General features: G+C 38.8%; 1 long non-coding RNA gene across 1 annotated transcript; it reads left to right on the top strand.

The window, feature by feature from the left end:
* Positions 1-25,656, top strand: LOC138990776 (uncharacterized). Its single transcript, XR_011466878.1, has 3 exons — positions 1-201; positions 23,186-23,254; positions 25,056-25,656. It is a non-coding gene; the product is annotated as an uncharacterized lncRNA (long non-coding RNA).
* Positions 25,657-25,795: the final 139 nt, after the last annotated feature.

Raw genomic sequence — 25,795 nt, 5'->3', positions numbered from 1 at the left:
ACCTCCCCCTCCCTCCAGAAGCTGCCCTGTCCTGCCTGCTGCCTGCCTGGTACCATAGACTGTTGTTGCTTTGTGGCTGGAGCAGGAGCTGTCATGTCCCGGGGCCTGCAGGCGTCCTTAACATGGACTCACCGCCAAGTGAGGGTTCTTGGCTTCTCGACAGGGGGAAAGAATTCAAGAGCCAGCCAAGGAAAAGCAAAGGTAAGTTTATTTAGAGGGATACACCTTCCATAGGTGGAAGGCGGACTGTCTCTGAAACTGAGAGCAGGCCCTGATTGATAGCAGTTTTTGCAGGCTAAGTAATTATACACACTAATGAGTGGGAGGAATATTCTTGCTATTTTGTGGAACAGTGAGGGTGTCTGAAACAAAAAAAAAACAGGGCCACTGCCAACTTCTTGGCTTTTTATGGTCCCTCTTGGAACTGCTGTGGCATAAGAACCAGGTGTGGGTGTGGGGTGGGGGTGACTTTTGCATTCACATGAAGAGATCCTGAGCTCAAGGTCAATGACTGTGCTGCTCTTCCCAAAGCCATCTTGGTTTCGGCTGGTTCAGGCTGGCCTTTCTCACCTCCCTACAGCTGTGCCCTCTTCAATGACCTAGCCTTGTGTCCTGCTCCTTCCCCTCCTGTCTCAGTTCCAGGGCCTTGCTTCGAGGTGTAAGATCCCCCATCCATGAAACCACTGAGGTCTGTTGCTAACTCTGGGCTCTTTCTTTGGTCTTGAGGATGGGCAAGTACAGGGCCTATAGGCCTGCTGGGTGCAGCCCCAAAATTGCTGGAGCAGTCAGGAGACCAAGGAAACTCCCCAGAACCCTGAGATGTCTAGAAATAAGGACAAGGAATGGAAAGTTCACAGGGGCTGTCCACTTACACGTGGGGCCCAGGAGTCACTGGGTGTAATTCTGAAGGTTATGGAGGACTTCTGTGGTGGCTGACCTCTCTTGGGGGCCACCAGGACAGATGGAGAACTCATAGGCACCCTAATTTTGTTGTGGAGATAGTGACTGCCATTGCAAAGGGAAAAAGTGTTAGATAATATGGCACTGGCCACAGCTGTGGGCTGGCGGTTGCTTTTCATATTAAGAAAGGGCACAGAGGCCAAGTTAACAGCTGAAGTGAAGGTTAGCTTAAATGCTGATTCACGTTCCTCTGGAAGTGAGGCAGGTGCATCTGACTGAGTGATATGTATTATGGTTACTCTTACTTGTTTACACTGAATTGGCTATTTAGAAACTGTCAAAAAAAAAAAAAAATCCCTGAAAATGTCCTAAATGGGAACCTTTTGACTTTATAAGACAGGTTTCTGCCTACAAGCTTAGAGGAAGTTAACTTTCTAGAAGGAATGTGTATTTCTCTTCCTGTGTTTTTGAGAGAGAAATAATATACCTGGGATCTCAAGAACTTTAATGCTTGAGAGCAAAGGAAAAAAAGCCTTAAATTCTAGCAAGAAAATGGAGATCCTTGTGCCTGTATAGCTATATGTATGTGTTTGCCAACAAAGGTCTGTCTAGTCAAAGCTATGGCTTTTCCAGTGGTCATGTATGGATGTGAAAGTTGGACTGTAAAGAAAGCTGAGTACTAAAGAATTGATGCTTTTGAACTGTGGTGTTGGAGAAGACTCTTGAGAGTCCCTTGGACTGCAAGGAGATCCGACCAGTCCATCCTAAAGGATATCAGTCCTGGGTGTTCATTAGAAGGACTGATGTTGAAGCTGAAATTCCAGTACTTTGGCCACCTTATGTGAAGAACTGACTCATTGGAAAAGATCCTGATGCTGGGAAAGATTGAAGGTGGAAGGAGGAGGGGATGACAGAAGATGAGATGGTTGGATGGTATCACCAACTTAATGGACATGAGTTTGGGTAAACTCCGGGAGCTGGTGATGGACAGGGAGGCCTGGCGTGCTGCCGTCCATGGGGTTGCAAAGAGCCGGACACGACTGAGCAAGTGAACTGATGTGTATCTTATAAATATGAAGTGTTTCTGCCTGCAAATGGCATTGCCAAGATTGGTTTGTGGATGAGCTCTGTGTAATTGGCTTAAAAGAAATCACACACACATATGAATTCTCAGAAAGCTTCAAAATTTGTCCACATCCTGGTGAATGACTGTACTTAGCATAATAAGTATCTTACTCACTCTTGATACTTTTCAGCTGCTGGTGTCTGTATTGTTTGTGGTATCTGGTTGCCTCCGTGTACCTGACCCCAGGGATATCATGGGAGAGGGGCAGACCAAGATTGTAAAGGTCATGTGGGGTATGTAGAGGTGAAGTATATGATCAGGCCACCCAAGATGGCTGTTCTTTTGCTCTCTGGACATCCCCTGTCAGACCAGTCCTGCTTTACCTACACCCTACTCTCATGACTGACCTTCCTATATATGTGCCCCCACCCCAGCTAGTGACTGTTCTAACATTTATATCAGAACATCTCCACCTGCTAGCTGATCAAAGAGGTGGTGAGGGGTGAGCCCTTCTGCTGGTTTCCCTGGTAACTGATGAGCCACACTGATGTCAATTCCCCCATAACAGGTAACCTCCTCCTCCCTAGTCCTGGGAGCAAAGACTGCTGCCATGTCTGGAAGATATACATACACATATATATATAATCTATATCCTGTAATATAATGGAATATTACTCAGCCTTAAATAAGAAGCTCTGTCACTTACAACCACATGGATGAACCTGGCAGATATTATGCTAAGTGAAATAAACCAGACACAGAAAGACAAATTTTGCATATTTCATACGTGGAATCTAAGATAGCCAGACTCATAGAATCAGAGTGAAAGGGTAGTTAGATGAGGCTAATAGACGGAGGAAATGAGATTTTGGTCACAGGATCCAGAAAAGTTGGTAAGTTCTGGAAATCTAAGGTATGGCATGGTGACTAAAAAATGATACTGTATTTTATACTTCAAATGTGACAAAAGAGTGAATCTTATGTGATCTCACCACACATACAAAAAGTAATAACTATGAGATGCTTATGTTTATTAGCTTTATTGTGATAATCATTTCATGATATATAGATATATGAAAACATCACATTATATACCTTAAATAAATACAATTTTTGTCAATTTAACCATAAGAAAGCTAGGGAAAAAGCTTGGATGTGAGTTAGGCCTGGGTAACATTAACTCTGGTGCTTGGGGTAATAATAGAGGTTGAGAGAAGTGGAGTTGTGTAGCTACCAAAATGTAGTATGAAGGCTCTGAGAAGAGAGGAAAGAGGGTTCAAGGATTGGTAAAGGGCAGTAGTTTGCAAGTTTATTCTGTAAAGAGACAGATAGTAAAAAGTTTCCATCCTATAGGCCTATGGTCTCTGTTGCAACTACTCAGCTTTGCCGTTGTAGCACAGAATTCCCCATAGAGACAGCAAGTGAGAGAATGATCATGGTTGTGTTTCTGTAAAATTTTTATTTATGGAGATTGTAATATGAATACTTTTCATATATCATGAAGTGCATTCTTTTTTTTTTTTCCGAACTACTCAAAATGTAGGGGACTTCCCTGATAGTCTAGTGATTAAGACTTGGCCTTCAAATGCAGGGTGTGCAGGTTCAATCCCTAGTCTGAGAGCTGAGATGTGACATGTCTCACAGACAAAAAAACCCGAACATAAAATAGAAGCAATACTGTACCAAATTCAATAAAGACTTTAAGAATAGTCCACATCAAAAATCTAGATCACAAGCCAAAAAAGAAAGGGATCAAAATATAATAACCGTTTGTAACATGGGCCATAGGAAAACACACAGCAAGCCAAGTTTCACCCATGAGCTATAGTCTGTCCACCCCTAGCATAGGGCATGGAAAACCTGCAGAGGATTTGTCCTTACAGGGAGAGACTACCCAGGGCTGCAGTGGAGACCTCACCTTTCAGGATCCAGTCAACTTCCAGGTACTTTGGAAGGAAAGGTGTATGTCTTTTTGGTGCCACTTGCAAGTGCCAGGGCCTGAGCTGGCGCTTTATATACTTCATCTTTGCTTCGCTTCTCCTAGGAAGTGATGATATTACTCATTGTTTATCTTACAGCTGAAAAAGCCTTTCTCTGCATCACAACACAGCCAGTAAATGAGGGGGCCTGTGATCAACAGTGGTGACTAGCTCCAAAACCCTTTCTCTGTCCACTGTTCAACACTGCCTAGCAGGACCAGAACTTGATCCAGGCAGGCCCTGACTGAATACAGTAGCTCATTTTTGTCTCAGTGACATGACAGAAGAATAATACTTTGGAGGTTGTGACTACCTAGTGATTTTTCATCCAACTCCCTTATTTTGCTGGACAAATAGATGGCTTACCAATGCTAGATTTGAGGTGAGATATGATGATGAAGAGTAAAAATAGACTCTAAGGCAAGCACTCCCAACTACGGGTAATTTTGCCCTCTAGGGGACAATCCATTATATCTAGAGATATTAATATATTTGGTTGTCACAAGTAGGGAAGGAGGTGTTGCTGGAATCTAGCAGATATCAGCTAGAGGTGCTGCAAGATATTATACAAGGCATAGGAAGAACCTTACAGAAAAGTAACTATCTGGCCCCAAATATTAGTAATGCTGCTGTTGAGAAATCTCACTCTAAAGGTTCAGTATTTCTGCTATCCCAAAGGCTCAACTCTCACCAAATCAAGTTTCTACTTTTAAAAAGATAATTTTTATATCCTATGAGATGGCATATAACCATTTTAGGATGCTCTATTTCTCCTTCCCCAGTCTGAAATACACCCCAACCAATTACCAAGATCTATGATCTAGCCACACTTGATTGCTTGAATTTCCCTGAAAATCCTACTGACTTTCTGCCTCTTCACCTTTGCTCAGGTTTCCTCTCTGCCTGGGAACCTCCTTCCACCCTATCCTCATTTATCAAAGTTCTTCTCATTTTCCCAAATCTAGCTCAGATTTCACCTCCTCTTTCAAGCCATTCATTGGATGTTTCTCTCTGACTCCCCCAAAGCACTAATAACGAGGGCAGTAAATAGAATCTAAACTTATGCACTACTTCTGGTTTTTCCGACTTGAATCCCCAACACTAGTCACCTTCAATACGTTCCTGAGTTCATAGGTGTCTCTGATTTTATCTGTTTCCTCTTTTGCTTAGTATCATGCCAGGCACTGGGCTCTGGATAAATCAGGAATGTAAAGTCTAATACCATTGGTTTAGAACAATGAAGAGAAAGGCAAAGAAGACTAGACATTGATTCAAGAAACAAACTATCATATGCTTTAGCATTTCCAAAATTTGTACTATGAACCAATTTCCCATCTACTGTTGAAAAGGTACTGCTGCTGCTGCTGCTAAGTCGCTTCAGTCGTGTCCGACTCTGTGCGACCCCATAGACGGCAGCCCACCAGGCTCCCCCGTCCCTGGGATTCTCCAGGCAAGAACACTGGAGTGGGTTGCCATTTCCTTCTCCAATGTATGAAAGTGAAAAGTGAAAGTGAAGTCGCTCAGTCATGTCCGACTCTTCACGACCCCGTGGACTGCAGCCCACCAGGCTCCTCCGTCCATGGGATTTTCCAGGCAAGAGTACAGGAATAGGGTGCCATCGCCTTCTCCCATGGCTGATTCATGTCAATGTATGGCAAAAACCACTACAATATTGTAAAGTAATTACCCTCCAATTAAAATAGATGAATTAACTTTTTTTTAAAAAAGGAGAATTTTTGTTTTCATAGATTGAAGTCCCCTAGGAGCTGGAAGGAAGAACCAGTCTAGATCAGGACTCACAAGGCAGAGTAGAATAGCTGTTACTACTCATTCCTCTCCACCTTGAGTAACCTGTATTTGCTGGGGCATCAGGGAGGCAAGCGGAGGGATTCTTATCATCCAGAAAAGGGCAGAATTTGTCCTCCTACGAGGAGGAGCATGAAAGACTTTCCTGGTGGTTATTTCCATTGGTTCATGAGGGCATTATCTCTGATACAATGGAAATAACTTCTACTGGGTGAAATTTCCATGTATGCACATTGGGTAATCCAGTTGTCAGATCAACCTTGGTAGGTTTATGGCAGGTTTATGGTTAAATCATCCAAATTGTTAAGCCCATTATTGCCAATACAGGGGCCCCTCCCTCCCCAGTCTGAAAGTAGTCCATTCCTGTGAAACCTTTTGTAAGCTGAAATGCTTAAAGCACAGGAGCAATTACCTTAGGACACATCTTGCTAACAGATGCACAAAATAAATCGAGCTAAAGCACAGATGCTCACAAACACTATTCAGAGTTACGGCGACTTGGTGCTAAGATGCTGGTGTCAGTCCTGAGGAAAAGAGCTTGGCGGTGCCACTCTCCCTGATTGGGGTACATACCTCTATGACAACTGCTGCACAACAAATGCTGACCACCATTTTTACTTTTCACCGTTTTTTCTTAGAAGCAAAATCTTCTTCAAATGCATTTTGATTAGCCAAAATAGGTATTAATATATGTCTTGATAAAAGTAAACTTTTGAGAAGTGGAAGATATCCATGTTTCTTAAGCCTCTACAGAGAGCCCAAGAGTGAGCTGAACAGTTAGAAAGCAGGATTTTAACTCTGCCTTTATGGATCTGATGGAAGAATATGATTCAAGCATAATTCAAGACCTTGTTGGAAGTAAATGTAAATTTTTGTGTTACACACATCTAGTACTTTAGGCTTTAAAAAAGCATGAGGTCAAATGAAGCAGGGATTGGCAGAGCAAGCTTTAGGGGAGAAAGGCCAGTGCCTGGACCCTGAAAGGCGAGAGGGGTCTAGATAGGTGTGGATACTGTTTATTTTTAAACAGTAATTAAATGGGAATGGCCCAGAGAATAACCTCACCTTGAGGGAGGCTGAAGTCATATTTTATTTCTCAGAGAAAAAGCTGAAGTTCCCAAAGCATTTCCAAAAACATTTTGAAAAGAATTGGATGCTGTACCTTTTTATGATCTAACTATTTCTGGGTATGATTCCATACCTTTTAAAAATTTCTGCTCTCACTCTCAGAAGCTCTGGGAAAGGATTCTTTGTGGTTTGACATTCCTTTTCATTTACTCTGGAGGAAAACTCACCATGACAATTTCCATATGTTGATCTTCTCCTATACATATTTATGTCAACAGTTTCCTTTTTAACAATTTTCAAAACACATGCTCTTTCCCAAGTTATTTGCCCTAGAAGTAGTGCAGCAATAGCATGATTCATGGATTATGGGGACTGTGCAGTTTATACAAGCAGGTATGACATTTCTACTTGGTGAAAGTCATTGTCCCAGAACATAGCAAGTGGCAAGATTCACCTACTAGTTCGAGGTGCTTCTGTTGTAGTAGGTGATAAACCTGACTCTGATACAGGTTGTTGGTTTTATTGAGAGATTGTCATAATACCTATTTGTAATATAAAATTTATCCCGATGTAAAATAACCCAGGAGTAGGAATGAGAAACAGTCGATAAAAACAAAGTCTTAAGACTAGAAGCTCTTGATTTCCGTATCCTCTGAAAAATTATGTGGAATTGGAAACAAGAAGTAAAAAATAACAAGAGAATATTTGAGGTTTACAAATAACAAAACAGGAATTTCCTAAAAATCCATAACAAGTTTTTTTGATGTGGCATTCCCCTATCCTTAAAGACTGAATTTGAGTTTTGAAATGTATATACATTATTAATAGTTCTGAGTAGTTCAGAATGTACATTATGGTAGGCCAAAGAGGAGACAAGATTTACCTAAAGTAGTGAATTACCCAAGTTCATACTTCCAAAAAGCAATAGTAAAAGGTCCCCTCATTCTGAGTGCTCTTTATTCTGGCCACATACACATTTACTGGGGAAAAGTTTTCCCAGGCAGTCCCATATCCTTACAGCTTCAGGACAAAAAAGTATATATTGGTAAAGGGAGCTCGACTAAACTCAGAGGTTAAAGAGCTCAGCCTATTACCTATCTTTTGTCATTGTTTGTCCTTCTGCCCCATTTCCATCCTTGAAATGAGGATGCGACTAGAGAAACTTTGTCTTATCACTGTCTTCTGCTGCTGCTAAGTCGCTTCAGTCGTGTCCGACTCTGTGCGACCCCATAGACGGCAGCCCACCAGGCTCCCCCGTCCCTAGGATTCTCCAGGCAAGAACACTGGAGTGGGTTGCTATTTCCTTCTCCAATGCATGAAAGTGAAAAGTGAAAGTGAAGTTGCTCAGTCGTGTCCGACTCTTCACGACGCCATGGACTGCAGCCTACCAGACTCCTCCGTCCATGGGATTTTCCAGGCAAGAGTACTGGAGTGGGGTGCCATTGCCTTCTCCGCACTGTCTTCTAGTCTAAATTAAAAAGAATCAGTGAAAATTTACAATGACCAGCATACAAAGAGTGTTCTTTGTGTGTTAGGGATCATGCAAAGCACTTCCCATGCATTTTCTGACCCTAAACTTACAGCACTATCGGCCAGGATCAACGAGTTTCTACATGGAAAGCGCTGAGCACAATGCCTGGCCTACAGCTCTTGGAAATTAAAAAAGATAGAAAGGAGGAGAGAAATAAACTGTTTTTCAGACACTATTATTTTCCCTATTTTAAAGGAGAGGACACTAAGGTTGTAGAGGGGTAAGATTATCTACCCAAGGACACCCAAGTAACAATGAAGCCATGACTCAAACCCAGGTCATGAGATCCAAAGTCCAGGTCTAATGAGTATCTGAACATCTAAAAATGAGAAAGTTGTACAGCCATGGAGCAAAGATGTCCCTCCTTCCTTCTACAAAATTATGAGTTGTCAAAATTTTTTAAAGTACTACGTTTTGGTGAGCAAGTGCAGAAAGAGAACTAGCATAATGGCAAGCGAGGACTTCGAGAGGTCTACGTGGGATCAGAATTTATAAGGTGGATGTTTTCAGGTTCATGTATTGCTGAGAGTGAGCTACATCCGAAGTTTCTTTCACATTTCAGTTCTTATACATCCCAAATCAAAAATATGTAATATTGTAACTTGGGTTTGCTATGTTTATATTCTTATTCAAACTTCTAATGAAGATGTTTTTCACTGTTAAAAAAAATGGCCACAGTCTGATTTCACAAAAGATAGTCTTCCTTCCTTTTATTTTTTGATGCACTCATTTTCCACTTGTTTATTCAAAAGCACGTCAATTAAGCAAAGCTCTGATGATACTCTGAAGAGGAAGGGGTACTTTGCTAGAGAATTAAGGAAGTCTTTTCAGAAAAATTGCAGATTGAATACAGTGCTGATGAATGAAAAGTTTGTGGGTTATGTAAGGGAAAAGGGAGTCAGAGGTCAGGCGTCTCAGGCAGAGCCTTCCTCTACAAGGAGCAGCAGCAGAAGGTCTTTTTGAGATAATGAGTTCAGGAAGTGGTTGCAGGCTGCAGGAGAAGCCAGGAGGGTTTTTTGCTGTTTAGGAATTGGAGGAGGTCATCGCTAGACGACAGAAGTAATTTTTGAGCCACATACAAAAGGATTTGAGTTGAGTGGATAATTTACAATACGTTATAAAGTAAGACGTTTGGAAAGGAAAGGTGTAATCTTTCCACGGGGTGCAGAGAAGAGGTGTTCAGACTAGTTTCCTGGTTATAAGGAAACAGCCATTTTATACTCTGAAAATTTGTTTCAATCATAAGCCCTCTTACTTCTATATCTTCTTACACTTTGAAAAGAAACAATTTCGTGAACATCCCTGATCTGTAGTTCAGGAATGAGGGGGATTTAGGTCAATGATCTTCGAAGTTTTCCCTATAGTATAATATTGACCACCCATCCTGGAGCCATCTGCTGTGTCTGTGGCCAGAAATACTATTTCATTTTCCTTCTCCTGCTGCACCACAACCTGATGCCGCTTTTTTTTTTTTATGTGTGTACATCAAATCCAAAATAAAAATAGCTCTTTTGGCTATATTTCTTAATCCTTCCATTCATCCTCCTTCTTTCCCCCTCCTCTCCTCTCTCTTCTTTTTTTAAAAATTTATTTTTTAATTGAAGGATAATTGCTTTACAGAATTTTGTTTTCTGTCAAACCTCAACATGAATAGCTATAGGTATACATATATCCCCTCCCTTTTGAACTTCTCTCCCATTTCCCTCCCCATCCCACCCCTCTAGGTTGATACAGAGCCCCTGCTTGAGTTTCCTGAGTCATACAGCAAATTCCCCAGTTGGCTGTCTATTTTACATATGGTAATGTAAGTTTCCATGTTACTCTCTCCATACATCTCACCCTCTTCTCTCTCCCCATGTCTACAAGTCTATTCTCCACTTCTGTTTCTCCATTGCTGCCCTGTAAGTAAATTCTTCAGTAACATTTTTCTGGATTCCATATATATGCATTAGAATACAATATTTATCTTTCTCTTTCTGACTTACTTTACTATGTATAATAGGGTCTAGGTTCATCCACCTCATTAGAACTGACTCAAAGGCATTCCTTTTTATGGCTGAGTTCTTTGGAAGGAATGATGCTAAAGCTGAAACTCCAGTACTTTGGCCACCTGATGCGAAGAGTTGACTCATTGGAAAAGACCCTGATGCTGGGAGGGATTGGGGGCAAGAGGAGAAGGGGACGACAGAGGATGAGATGGCTGGATGGCATCACCGACTCGATGGACATGAGTTTGGGTGAACTCCGGGAGTTGGTGATGGACAGGGAGGCCTGGCATGCTGTGCTTCATGGGGTCACAAAGAGTCGGACACGACTGGGCGACTGAACTGAACTGAACTGAATATCCCATTCTGTATATGTACCACAATTTCTTTATCCATTCATCTGTCAATGGACATCTAGATTGCTTCCATGTTCTAGCTATTGGAAATAGTGCTGCAATGAACAATGGGATACATATGTCTTTTTCAATTTTGGTGTCCTCAGGGTATATGCCTGGGAGTGGGCATTATTGGGAAATATGGTGGTTTCATTCCTAGGTTTTTAAGGAAACTTCATACCATCTTCCATAGTGTCTCTATCAGTTTACATTCCAATCAACAGTGCAAGAGCATTCCCTTTTCTCCACACCCTCTCCAGCATTTATTGTTTGTAGACTTTTTGATGATGGCCATTCTGATAGGTGTGAGGTGATATCTCACTGTAGTTTTGATTTGCATTTCTCTAATAATGAGTGATGTTGAGCATCTTTTCATGTGTTTGTTGGACATCTATAAATCCTCTTTGGAGAAATGTCTGTTTAGGTCTTTTTCCCACCTTTTGATTGGGTTGTTTGTTTCTCTGGTATTGAGTTGTATGAGCTGCTTGTATATTCTGGAAATTAATCTTTGTCAGTTGTTTCCATTTGCTATTAATTTCTCCCATTCTGAGGTTTGTCTTTTCACCTTGCTTAGTGTTTCCTTTGCTGTGCAAAACCTTTTAAGTTTAATCAGGTCCCACTTGTTTCCTTTTGTTTTTATTTCTGTTACTCTAGGAGGTGAGTCATAGAGGATCTTGCTTTGATTTATGTCATCTAGTGTTTCATGTTTTTCTCTAAGAGTTTTATAGTCTCTGGTCTTACATTTACATTTAGGTCTTTAATCCATTTTGAGTTTATCTTTGTGTATGGTGTTAGGAAGTGTTCTAATTTCATTCTTTTACATGCAGCTGTCCAGTTTCCCCAGCACCATTTATTGAAGAGGCTGTCTTTGCCCCATTGTATATTCTTGCCTCCTTTGTCAAAAATAAGGCACCCATAGGTGCATGGGTTTGTTTCTGGGCTTTCTATCTTGTTCCATTGGTTTGTATTTCTGTTTTTGTGCCAGTACCAAACTGTCTTGATGACTGCAGCTTTGTAGTATAATCTGAAGTCAGGAAGGTTGATTCTTCCAGCTCCATTCTTCTTACTCAAGACTGCTTTGGCTATTCAGGGTCTTTTGTGTCTCCATATGAATGGTGAAATTTTTTATTCTAGTCTTGTGCAAAATGTCATTGGTAATTTGATAGGGATTGCACTGAATCTATAGATTGCATTTGGTAGTATAGTTATTTTCACAATATTGATTCTTCCTACCCAGGAATGTGGAATATCTCTCCATCTGTTTATGTAGTCTTTGATTTCTTTAATCAGTGTCTTATAATTTTCTGTGTACAGTTCTTTTGTCTCCTTAGTTAAGTTTATTCCTAGATATTTAATTTTTTTTGTTGCAATGGTGAATGGGATTGATTCCTTAATTAGTCTTTCTGATTTTTCATTGTTAGTATATACAAATGCAAGTGATTTCTGTGTGTTGATTTTGTATCCTGCAACTTTGCTAAATTCACTGATTAGCTCTAGTAATTTTCTGATACTACATTTAGAGTTTTATATGTACAGTATCATGTCATCTGCAAACAAGTGAAATCTTCTTCTTTTCTGATCTAGATGCCTTTTCTTTCTTTTTCTTCCCTGATTGCTGTAGCTAGGACTTCCAGAACTATGTTGAATAATAGTGGTGAAAGTGGACTGCTGCTGCTCCTAAGTCGCTTCAGTTGTGTCCGACTTTGTGCGACCCCATAGACGGCAGCCCACCAGGCTCCCCCGTCCCTGGGATTCTCCAGGCAAGAACACCCTTGTCTTATTCCTGATCTTAGGGGAAATGTTTTTTCACCATTGAGAATAATGTTTGCTATAGGCTTATCATATGTGGCCTTTACGATGTTGAGGTAGGTTCCTTCTATGCCCATTTTTTGAAGAGTTTTAATCATAAATGGGTGCTGAATTTTATCAAAGGCTTTTTCTGCATCTGTTCAGATTATCATATGGCTTTTATGTTTCAATTTATTAATATTGTGTATCACATTGATTGATTTGCATATACTGAAGAATCCTTGCATCCCTGGAATAAATCCAACTTGATCATGGTGTATGAGCTTTTTGATGTGTTGCTGAATTCTAGTTGCTAAAATTTTGTTGAGGATTTTTGCATCAATGTTCATCAGTGATATTGGCCTATAGTTTTCTTTTTTGTGTGTTATCTTTATCTGGTTTTGGTATCAGGGTGATGGTGACCTCATAGAATGAGTTTGGAAGTGTTCCTTCCTCTGCAATTTTTGGAAAGAGTTTTAGAAGGATAGGCATTAGCTCTTCTCTAAATGTTTGATAGAATTCTCTGGTGAAACCATCTGGTCCTGGGCTTTTGTTTTTGGGGAGATTTTTAAATCACAGCTTCAATTTCAGTGCTTGCAATTGGGTTGTTAGTAATTTCTATTTCTTCCTGGTTCAGTCTTGGAAGAATTGAACTTTTCTAAGAATCTGTCCATTTCTTCCAGGACATGCAGTTGTTCATAATAGTCTTATAATCCTTTGTATTTCTACATTGTCTTTTGTAACCTCTCCTTTTTCATTTCTAAGTTTGTTGATTTGATTCCTCTCTCTTTTTTTCTTGATGAGTCTGGCTAAAGTTTTATAAATGTTGTTTATCTTCTCAAAGAACCAGCTTTTAGTTTTATTAATCTTTACTATTTTTTTTTTTTTTTTTCATTTCTTTTTCACTTCTGCTCAGATCTTTATGATTTCATTTCTTCTACTAATTTTGGGGTTTTTGTTCTTATTTTTCTAGTCATTTTAGATGTAAAGTTAGGTATTCTATTTTATATTTTTTTTTCTTTTTTTTTTTTTAAGGTAGGATTGTATTGCTATAAACTTCCCTGTTAGAACTGCTTTTGCTACATCCCATACATTTCAAGTTGTTGTATTTTCATTGTCATTTGTTTCTAGATATTCTTTGATTTCCCTTTTGATTTCTTCAGTAATATGTTATTTAGAAACATATTTTTTAATTTCCATGTGTTTGTGTTTTTTACACTTTTTTTCTTGTAATTGATATCTAGTCTTACAGCGTTGTGGTCAGAGAAGATGCTTGATACAATTTCAATTATCTTAAATTTACTGAGGTTTGGTTTGTGACCCAAGATGTGGTCTATCCTGGAGAATGTTCTAGGTGCACTTGAGAAGAAGGTGTATTCTTCTGCATTTGGATGGAATTTCCTGAAGATATCAATGAGATCCATCTCATCTAATGTATCATGTAAGACTTGTGTTTCCTTATTAATTTTCTGTTTTGATGATCTGTCCATTGGTGTGAGTGGCATGTTAAAGTCTCTTACACTTATTGTGTTACTGTCAATTTCTCCTTGTATATCTGTTAGTGTTTGTCTTATGTATCAAGGTGCCCCTATGTTGGTGCATAGATATTTACAACTGTTATGTCTTTCTTGTGGACTGATCCCTTGATCATTATGTAGTGTCCTTCCTTATCTCTTGTAATCTTCTTTATATTAAGGTATTTTTGGTCAGATATGAGGATTGCTACTTCAGCTTTCTTTTCCTTTCCATTTGCATGGAATATGTTTTTTCATCCTCAGTTTCAGTCTATATATGTCTTTAGGTCTGAAATGGGTTTCTTGTAGACAGCATATATATGGGTCTTGTTTTTGTATCCATTCAGCCAGTCTGTGTCTTTTGGTTGGAGCATTTAATCCACTTACATTTAAAGTAATTATTGATATATATGTTCCTATTGCCATTGTTTTAATTGTCTGGGGTTGATTTTGTAGATCTTTTTCTTCTCTTGTATTTCTTGACTAAGTTCCTTTAACATTTGTTGTATAGCTAGTTTGGTGGTACTGAATTCTCTTAACTTTTGCTTGTCTGAAAAGCTTTTGATTTCTCCATCAATTTTTAATGATATCCTTGCTGGGTACAATAATTTTGGTTGTAGATTTTTCCCTTTTAGTACTTTAAATATATCCTGCCATTCCCTTCTGGCCTGCAGAGTTTTGCTGAAAGATCAGGTATTAAACATATGGGGTTTCCCTTGTATGTTACTTGTTGCTTCTCACTTGCTGCTTTTAATATTCTTTCTTTGTGTCTAGTTCTTATTAGTTTGATTAGTATGTGTCTTGGCATGTTTCTCCTTGGGTTTCCCTTGTGGCTCAGCTGGTAAAGAATCCACCTGCAATGTGAGAGACCCTCATATGATTCCTGGGTCAGGAAGATCCCCTGGAGAAGGGAAAAGCTACCCACTCCAGTATTCTGGCCTGGAGAAGTCCATGGACTGTATAGTCCATGGGGTCGCAAAAAGTTGGACAGAATTGAGCAACTTTCACTTTCACTTTATCCTGTATGGGACTGTCTGCACCTCTTGGCCTTGATTGACTATTTCCTTTTTCTATCTTGGGGAAATTTTCAACTATAATCTCTTCAAAATTTTTCTCATACCCTTTCTTTTTCTCTTCTTCTTCTGGGACCCCAGTAACTCAAATGTTAGTGTGTTTGATATTGTCCCAGACGTCTTGAGTCTATCCTCAGTTCTTTTCATTCTTTTTACTTTTTTCTACTTTTCAGAAGTTATTTCCATCATTTATCTTCCAGTTCACTGATTTGTTCTTCTGCTTCAGCTATTCTGCTATTGATTCCTTCTGTAGAGTGAAGAAGGGCTTCCCTGGTGGCTCAGATGGTAAAGCATCTGCCTATAATGCAGGAGACCTGGGTTCAATCCCTGGATTGGGAAGATCTCCTGGAGAAGGAAACGGCAACCCACTCCAGTACTCTTGCCTGGAAAATACCATGAACGGAGGAGCCTGGTAGGCTTCAGCCCATGGGGTTGCAGAGAGTTGGACATGACTGAGCAACTTCACTTCATAGTATTTTAATTTCAGTTATTGTATTGTTTGTCTCTGTATGTTTGTTCTTTAATTCTTCTAGGTCTTTATTAATTGATTCTTGCATTTTCTGCATCTTGTTTTCAAGGTTTTTGATCATCTTTACTATCATTATTCTGAATTCTTTTTCAAGTTGTTTGCCCATTTCCTCTTCATTTATTTGGACTTCTGTGTTTCTAATGTGTTCCTTCATTTGTGTAGTACTTCTCTGTTTTTCATTATTTTTTATGTTTTAACTTACTGTGTTTGAAGTCTCCTTTTCCCAGGCTTCAAGGTTGAATTCCTTGTTCCTTTTGGTTTCTGCCCTCCTAAGTTTGGGTCACTGGTTTGTGTAAGCTTTGTATAGGGTGAGATTTGTGTGAGCCTTTAGTTTGTTTGTTTTTCCTCTGATGGCAAGGCTGAGTGAGGTGGTAATCTTGTCTGCTGATGATTGGGTTTGTATTTTTGTTTTGTTTGTTGTTTAGATGAAGTGTCCTGCACAGGGTGCTACTGGTGGTTGGGCAATGCCACATCTTGTATTCAAGTGGTGTCCTTTGTGTGAGTTCTTACTATTTGATACTCCCTGGGGTTAGTTCATTGGTAGTCTAGGATCTTGGATTCAGTGCTACCACTCCAAATATTCAGATCCTGATCTCTTTAAGGTGATGATCAAGTCATGTAATCACTTTATGCCTCAATCTCCTGATCTTAAATTAAGTACTAATAATGATAAAGACAAGACTCCAATTTTGATCTTTTGCTCCTCTACTTCCTTTTCTTTACCTTCTCTTTCCAGATCAAGTTCAAGGGAAGTAGTGATGCTCATTGTCCTTGTAGGAGTTCACATGGTATGAAGAAGCGCTGTGGGAAGAGTCTATCAGTAGCCACCACTGTCAGTAGTCTTGGGTAGTCTGGATGACTTTCTCCTTCAGCAGCACTACCTCCAAGCAGGTCCTGAGGAGACCAGCTGCATTCGGCGTGAACTGGACACAACAAGGTCCCAAAGCTGAAACCCTGTCAGGTCCTGAGGACCCCCAACTTCTATTAGCATTGACTCCGCTCTCCTTTCTTTTCATTCATATTTCTCCTTTTATGTTCTCCCTCCCTTTCTCCACCCCTCCCTCCCTCCTTCCTTCCTTATTTTTTCTTTAAGAAACATTTAATGGAAGAATTTTATGTGCAAAAACATCATTAAATGATGCAGATTAAATGATACTTAAAGATGTAGTTCTTTCCCTAAAGCAATCATTGTATGGCAGGAAAGAAAAACGAGTTTATAATTTTCAATAAAACTACAATACATGGAAGTAGCAATTTACGGGTTTTTTCCCCTTTCTTTGACATTTCCCCTATGAGGATCTATAGATTTTATGTTGCCAGAATTCTCTATCATGTTATTACATACCTCATTAAGCATACTGCTAATTCTTTTTCAGTGTCTCCATTGAAATCATATTCATTCCACGTCCTCCTGCTTGTCACATTTGTGACTCTTTAGCTAAGGGATGGGGCTTCCCAGTTGGCTCAGATGGTAAAGAATCTGTCTGCAGTGCAGGATCCATGTTCAATCCCTGGGTTGGGAGGATACCCTGGAAAAGGGACTGGCAACCCACTTCAGTATTCTTGCCTGGAGAATTCCATGGACAAAGGAGGCTGGAGGGCTACAGTCCATGGGGTTGCAAACTGTCAGACACAGCTGAGCAACTAACACACACACACACACACACAGCTATAATCAGGACAGCATATTGTCTCTGATTATAGTATGTTTGCAAAATTTTAGATTTCCTGTTCTAGTGTCCAATGACTTGAAAACACTAGTCTTTTTTTTTTTTTTTTTTAATTTGATTAGTATCCATAAAACACATTTAAGGGACTTCCCTGAGGGTACAGTGGTTAAGAATCTGCTTTCCAATGCAGAGGACATGGGTTCAATCCCTCATCTGGGAAGATTCCACGTGCCATGGAGCAACTAAGCCCATGCACCCTACTGAAGCCTATACACCCTAGAGACTATGCTCTACAACAAGAGAAGCCACTGCAATGAGAAGCCCATGCACCACAACTAGGAAAAAGCCTGCACATAGCATCAAAGACCCAGTGCAGCCAAAATGAATAAGTAAAAAAAAAAATACATTCAAACTCGGGCAGATGTAAAAACTCCCATTTTCTCCATCAGAAACCTAGAGAAATTATTTTCCCAGGGTTTTGTATTTCTGTCTATCCCTCTACAAGCTCCTAAGCTGTCTTTGGCTTATATTTCAAAACTGGATTTTGAAGGTGATTTTTAGAAAACTAAATTCTTGAAGAACGTACAGTATTTTTTAGTTACGACAAAAATATGTGCAAAAATGAAATGAGATTCTTTCCTTAATTTCTTTCTGATACCTTGTTAGTATATAGGTATGCAAGAGACTTCTGTGTATTAATTCTATACTCTGTAATTTGACCAAATTCATTGATGAGCTCTAATAGTTTCCTGGTAGAATCTTTAGGATTTTCTAAGTATCATGTCATCTGTGAACAGTGACAGTTTTACTTCTTTTCTGATTTAGATTTATTTTATTTATTTTTCATCTCTAATTGCTGTTGACTAGGACTTCCAAAACTATATTAAATATAAGTGGTGAGAGTGGACATCTTGTCTTGCTCCTAATCTTAGAGGAAATGGTTTCAGTTTTTCACCATTGAGAATGATGTTTGTTATGGTTTGTCATATCTGATCTTTATTATGTTGAGATATGTTCCCCCTATGCCAACTTTCTGGAGAGTTTTTATATTAAATGGGTGTTGAATTTTGATGAAAGCTTTTTCTGCATTTCTTGAAATGATCATATGGTTTTTATTCTTCAGTTTGTTACTGTGACGTATCACATTCATTTATGCGTACTGAAGAATCCTTGTATCCTTGGGACAGTTAAGTCTGTCTGTGTCGCTTAAGGCCTGCGTTTGCTTAGTGGTTTTTTCCGTCTGGATCTATCTATTGATGTAAGCGGGGTGTTAAAGTCCCTCACTATTATTGTTACTGTTGATTTCTCCCTTTATAACTGTTATCATTTGCTTTATATATTGAGGTGCTCCTAAGTTTAGTGCATTTATATTTACAATTGTTATGTCTTCTTGGATGATCCCTTGATCATTATGTAGTATTCTTCTTTGTCTCTTGTAACAGCCTTTAAAGTCATTTTGATATGAGTGTTTTGAAACAGAGGTGTTGCCTGAGTCATCTTTGTAGCACCTAACGTAAGTTTAGGTACACAGTTGGCATTCAAAAAAAAAAAAAGCAATCCCTAGATTTATAATTATTAGGTCAAAGATTATGAATGGCTTCTTAGTTCTTCATATTCATTTCCCTGCTATTTACCTAAAGAGTTATATAGCTTTCCTTGACATAAGCAATATACAAGTTTCATCACAGTAAGACAGTCATGACTATTAAATTTTTATAATTTCACTAGTCTCATCACTGTTAGTAAAAAGATGCCCTATTTAGAAGTCTTTGATTTCTAATGAGGGTTTTTTCCTTAAAATTTTAATTTTTTCTTGGCTCATTTTTCTTTCTAAAAGTCATCTCTTTTTAAACAAGAATTTCCTTAAAGTGCTTTCCATCAGCAAATTTTGTGTGTGCATGAAGGAGGAATAGGAAAAAGAGGAGGAGGAAAGAGAGGAGGGGATGAAGAAAGGGAAAAGGGAGAATACAAGCCCAACTGTTGCACTCCATAAAGTAGATTTAAATGTGTTCCATTCAGGTAAGCCATCTTAATAAAACCCAAGGGCATGAAATTTAAAAACATATCAAGTTCACCTTTTCAAAGGAGATGTTGGTAAATGAAGTTAGGATATTCATGTATATTCAGAACTCTTAAACTTTGCTCCCAGCATCAAATGCTAAAATACTATACAGCACATAAACATCTTTGTTCTGTTGAAAGTGATATCACTCAGGTCAAAATGTCTCTGTGGCATATTTTCACTCAGGAAACTGTTCAAGGAACTAACAAGGACTACAGCTTCAGAAGCTAAAATCAAATGCCTTTGCTGTGAAAAAGCATAAGATTTTCCTCCGTTTATATGTATTCTTAATTTTAAAATTAATTCTAGATTCTTATAAGGAGCTTTAGAGAATATATTTAGACAATGAAGGCTTAAATGTACATCAGCTACTTATAAGAATAAAACTCCTTTAAAGGAAGGAAAGAAACATTTGATGAGAATCCCCCTCCTATTAAACTTTTGTAGGTGCTTTTCATTGTTGCTTCTTTCATAACAATTGAGGTACCTTGCTATTGTGCAGAGATTAAATAAATTGCCAAGATCACATAGTTATTACATGAAAAGGCTAGAACTCTATCCAGGTCTTTCAGACTCCAAAAGGCCTAGACTTCTTCTCTGGCTATCATGTTAGACATAATTTTAGTTTCTGAGGCAAAATAATCTATAAATTGGCAAAGTAGATTGATTAAAAACAGTACAACATACTAGGCAATAAGGTGAACTGTGCCATTTTTCTTTCTATACTGTGAAAACTATGATTCTGTCCAAGGAAATCCTGTTCAATCCCACCCTCAAAGTATACTCCTTCATTCTATGTACTCAGTTTTTTGCCAGTAATTTTATCACCCAGCATCATAGAATGTTTGAAGTGGAAGAGGTTTTGAGGGTTGTCTGTTCTACCTTATATGCCTCAGATATTGTGAGAGGTTTCCAAATTTGCTTGAGTCTTTACATTTGAATTTGAGAAAAAGCGAGATCAGTTAAAAATTATTTGTGTATTATTTGAACCACAGAGAAGTAGCTCATAAGTATTTAATGGGTGAGTAAAAGAATGCATATTTTTCCCATGATATTTTTAAATTTTTTTCTTTTTGTTTTATTTATTTATTTGCCAAATGAGACAGAACAGTGCTTCTAGCAGTGTATAGATTTTTTTTCAAGCACCGGGTACTGTCCAGTGTCATAACAAAGTACTTAGAAGAAATGGCCTTTTGGTATTTTGCTTTTCTCCGTGTCCTGATGGGGAAGAAGTGGCAGACTTTTTCTGTGTACAATATGAAGGTGTTATTATAAACCTGGTCAGGTACATAGTCACCTCTAGGAGGTGAGAGAAAGTTCTCTCTCATCTCTATATCTAGAATAGCTGGATTCTTCTGGCTATTGATTTACTTTTATCTGCTAAGAATCAACATTTTCACACTTACCACATTTGCCTCTTTATATTACATGCTAGGAAACTCAGACCCAGAAACACTAGTTCTCCTGAAACATTTGAAATTCTGTGGCATATAGTGTTAGCCACTCAGTCATGTCCCACTCTTTGCAACCCTCTAGACTGTACCCCTCCAGTCTGCTCTGTCCACGGGATTCTCCAAGTAAGAATGCTGGAGTGGGTAGACATTCCCTTCTCCAGGAGATCTTTCCAACCCAGGGACTGAATCTGGGTCTCCTGCATTGCAGGTTAATTCTTTACCATCTGAACCACCAGGGAAACTCTATGGTATATAGTTTGTATGTGAGTCACATGTCTGGTTCTAGGACGCTTTCTCATTTTTTCCTATCTTCATTTCCCATTTACCCTTTGCTTGTCACTGTTTTTAATATCATGACACTGTCAACGTTGCCCCTGTTGAAATAAGATAAAGTTTAATATATGCATCATGATAAAAATGTTCACAGACAAAAAAGAGTTAAGAATATATGCACATTCATGCTTCCAATGTTGCATATATTTTTAAAAAGTTAAATCACATTTAATGTTAATTTTTCCCCCTCTCAAAGCATGTGAAAGTTGGAAATCTTATTTTAGCTTCTGCATTGCTCTCCTGGTTGAGGACAGAGCATTCCCATCTACAGGGTATTCATTTCAGGTCTGCTGTCTGGAAATGGATCTTACTTTATCTTCCACTTGAGAGACAGAATTCTACTCCCAAATTGAATCGCCAATACCCTAGAATGATTACTTGGAGGAGTTAACTGTAAAGGCAAAAATTCCACGAGGTTTGTTTGTTTGGTTTTTTTGGTCTTGCTAATGATTTGGAGACTGAATCTAACATCCAGCAGTGCTTCTCTCTCCTTTATCTGGTGAGGGAATGATTTGGTCTACAACAGGGAGAAAAGCTCTAACAATGTGGTCTTGGTGGGGAGGGGTGACTTCCATCACAGGACATGGCGGAGGTTGTGGACACCAGTTGCTGCTGCTGCTAAGTCACTTCAGTCATGTCCGACTCTGTGCGACCCCACAGACGGCAGCCCACCAGGCTCCCCCGTCCCTGGGATTCTCCAGGCAAGAGCACCAGTACACCTTGTCTAAATCTTGGATGGGAAGGTTAAAATAGGACTTAATAATGAAAGCCTTCTCCCCCAAAGCCCATTAAACTGTGAGGAAATCATGGTGCCTAAGAATTGTTTCACAGTGTATTGATGAAGTTTGAGAGTAGGGAAAATCATTACACATTTCTAAGATGCCATGATTATCTAGCCAGTTTTGAGGATTCTTGCAAAAGCCAAATAAGCAGAACATTATTCCAAATATGGCATTTATTTCAACTCCTCTGTTTCTGTTGGGCAAAAGTCAGCTAGTGTGAGCTTTGGACTGTGCATTGAACTGAGCTAATAAATACTTAATGTATTTACTATATTTCAGTGATATGTGGTTGCTTTATTTTGCTTGTCTTTTTTCTATGAGGTTGTATGTATATATAAATTAAATGCATATCATGTAAATATATAGGACATTTAATCTCATTTTATATGAAAATGCATATTTTTTGAAAGTGTGTTCTTGAGTACCTGGCATATGTTGGGAACTGACATAGAATGGAGAAAACAAGGAAATGTGGTCTCTTTCCTTATGAAGCTCCCAATAGAGTGAAGGAAATGGATAATGATGGTGGTTCACTAACAAAATGCTAGGATAAAGTAGGATGGTTCACTAACAAAATGCAGGGACTTGAAGGGATGGAGAGGAGGAGGAGCTCAGAAAGTGTTTCTATTAAAGGGTGAAAGTTTATCAGCAGCAAAATGAATGTGGAAGCAGTCTGGGCTGAGTGAGTATGCTCCTGCATGCAGAAGCATAGAGGTTTGACAAGTTCGAGGGACTGAGAAATTTCATTATAACTTTCATGTCATTGAATACTAGGGCCTGAAGTCATAAGTGTAAACAGGACATTGCATTTCATGATAAATTTTGCTGTATATGTCTCAGAGCATTCAAACAGGAGAAATACATAGAGAGATCCATCCTTCCTAAGATTATTCCAAAGGCTTAATTGCTTTACTATCAACTCCCAAGAGTTATTAACATGTTGATGCTAATCTGTCTATTAGAGCTGTTACCAGTCCATGACAAAGGCAATCCAATTATAATTAGGGTCTCTCTGTAGATATGGCATGTATAACCCAATCAGCTCACAAGTTCTTAAAAAGACTATTAGTGTGTGTGCTAACTATAACTTGAGTGTTTCTCTGAAATACCTTAACTATTCCATGCAGCATTCAGTGAGTAAGAATGTCCATGACTTTTTTCTCCCATGATACACAGGGAATGTCTTTTAGTAAAAATAAAATTAATCTAGAATCAGAGAATTAGTTATAATACACTCCTATTATCCACAGAATCAGGAATCATCCCAGGAGAATGAAAATATGGAGATCTTTTAGCCTACAACCTCATGTGGCAAAAAGGTAAATTTGAGTCCTAGACACATTAAGAGTATGTCTATAGTTGTACAGTTAATCCTTACTTAAATCTCTCTCATCTATATATCAATATTTTATCTATAATTCATCTGTATATCATAAAAGTAGTAAGATTGTATTTGAAACAAAAAGAGAATAATGTCCAGACTCTGCCACTCTAACATAGATATTATTATGTATATGGATTACTTCTAAACTTTTTCCTAAACATATGTATGTTTAGTTGAAATTAGGGGTCTAACTTTATACCCCCTTTAATCTTACATACACACAAAGATACATAGCTTCCATAATAGCACATATATACACACACATAAAGTATGTGGGTGGCTATTTATTTTTATAGTAATAGGACCATACTAAACAACTATTCTGAATCTTACTTTTCTGTCTGGATTTATCATGGGCCACTTTCCTGGTTCTAATATTTTTAATAGCCTCATATACTGCATAAAATTAATTAGCATTTTATTTAAGTGTTAACCATCCCGCTTTCAATGGCCAGGAACACACTTTTCCATTTCCTCCTCATGATCCTTTGTCTGGAGAAACTGAGAAAAGTATCTGAAAGAGTATAGAGGCTGGACTAAGAACCTAGTGATCAGGATAGAAGGGGAAGAGTCAACCTGGGTTGGGAGGTAGTGACTCATTGCATGGGGAGATGGAAGGAAGGATGTGCTCTGACATCATTATATTCCCAAGGTCATCACAAATTTAATTCAAACTAGTACTTTTCTCTTATAAAAAGAAGCCAAGTCCATAGATTAAAATAATGAAGGATTTGAGATTTGAATGAAAATACTTTCTGTATAATCACAAATTTTATTTGATTAAATTCTGTAAACTTGCAGTGCTGTATTTCACAAAGTGTGAAATATTCTACAGAGTCACAGGTCTACCCCAGCCCCATCCATCTGCCCTGAGGGGTTACCCTCTAAGTTCTGACAAGGCTCGAAGACCTAACCTTGTTACTGTTTATTATTCACCATTTTCACACCCTTTCACAGAATCAGAGCCATGTAAATAATAACAGTAGATAATGAGACAATACAGTGATTAATAATAATAGACAATAGACTGTATAAAGTGATGCTCTCTGAAAAGTCTGTACAATGAATCCATGTCAGCCCTGTGGATTATGTCCTCAACCAAGTGATAAAATGCTTTATTTTCCAAAGCCTGGTTGGTCAACGCTGATTCCAAATTAAAAACTCCTTGTTCATCTGAGAAGATGTCATCAAGCATGTTCCTCCTACATGGAGCGAGGGAAGATATGGCCCCAGGGACTTCTGCTGTATCAGCGTTTGTTGTGGCTTCTTCTCATGAGAATGTGCACAGGGTACTCAGCATTTCCGTTTCCCTTCTGCCGAAGCGTGTGAAAATGGAGACTAATAAAACAACAATAAACAACCAGAAAGTTGCAGTCAAACTCTCTCTCGCCTCAGGAGGCAGCGTTTAGGCTGGCTTTCTGTGTTTGGCCAAAGGATAGCACAGGAAATGGGAGTGGAAAGTTCTCGTTTTTTTTTCTTTTTCTCCTTGTTAACATTATCTCAAGTGTATCCCTTGGATATAACCTCTGAATATAACCAATTACACTCAGTTATTAATTATTAACTTTAGACAGTTGGTGGGCCTGTGATCATTTGGATAAAAGTCATTTGTATCCCCTTTATATCAAAACATATACTTAGTAAATAGTTTTGTTTCTCTGTTTTTTGTCATCTTACCCAAATGATTAATTCTAAACCTTCCTCTTTTTCTCTTTTGTCTTTATTTTTTTCCTCAGCCTGTTATTGCTGTAGGTACTAAAGAAGAACGAAATGATCTCAAGCTAGGTCATAAAAGAGAGAAATCTAGGAGATGGAGAACCTGGAGCATTTAGCTTTTATTGACACATGGCTCAGCTTTTCAATTGTATCAAATTCAAAGCAATAAACACTCATCCGGTGTCCATCTCCCCAAGGTGCTCCAGGAGGCATGGAGAGGCGGAGAGGAAAAAACACAGTAGGAAAGCCTCCATATACATGTGGCCATGCTTTGGGGAGAAAACCCAAGTGCACGTTGGTTAGGGCTATAAGATAGGAACGTACAGTGTGCTGTGGGAACACATACAGAAGCATTTTATTCTGCCTGGAGGGTGCCTGGGAAGCTTGGCGCCGAATGACCGGACTGTCCCTGGCAATATGGATTAATAAGGCGCTAACTTTCAACCTTTTCTAATTGAGACTTACAGTTCAAAATTATTTTATATGCCTATTCTAAACACACAAACCCATGCACATGTACTTAAGTGTTACAAAATAATACTCTGTGAGGCACCCTTGTGTTTTGTTTTTTTTCCTTTCATTCTGTTTTTATTATTGTAGATGCTGGTTGAAACCCATTTAACTGAGCAACCTTGATCAATTAATGAATTGGGATCTCAACTTACAAAATTCTGGAATAAAGCATGGTCTTTGAAGTGACACAAAACTGTTTTTAAATCTTAGCATGTGCTGTGTTGTGCTTAGTCACTCAGTCATATCC

Source organism: Bos mutus, chromosome 14 (assembly GCF_027580195.1).
Source record: "Bos mutus isolate GX-2022 chromosome 14, NWIPB_WYAK_1.1, whole genome shotgun sequence".
Taxonomy (NCBI): Eukaryota; Metazoa; Chordata; class Mammalia; order Artiodactyla; family Bovidae; genus Bos; species Bos mutus.
The sequence above is the reverse complement of the archived record's forward strand: the minus strand, read 5'-3'. Positions and strand labels throughout refer to the sequence as shown.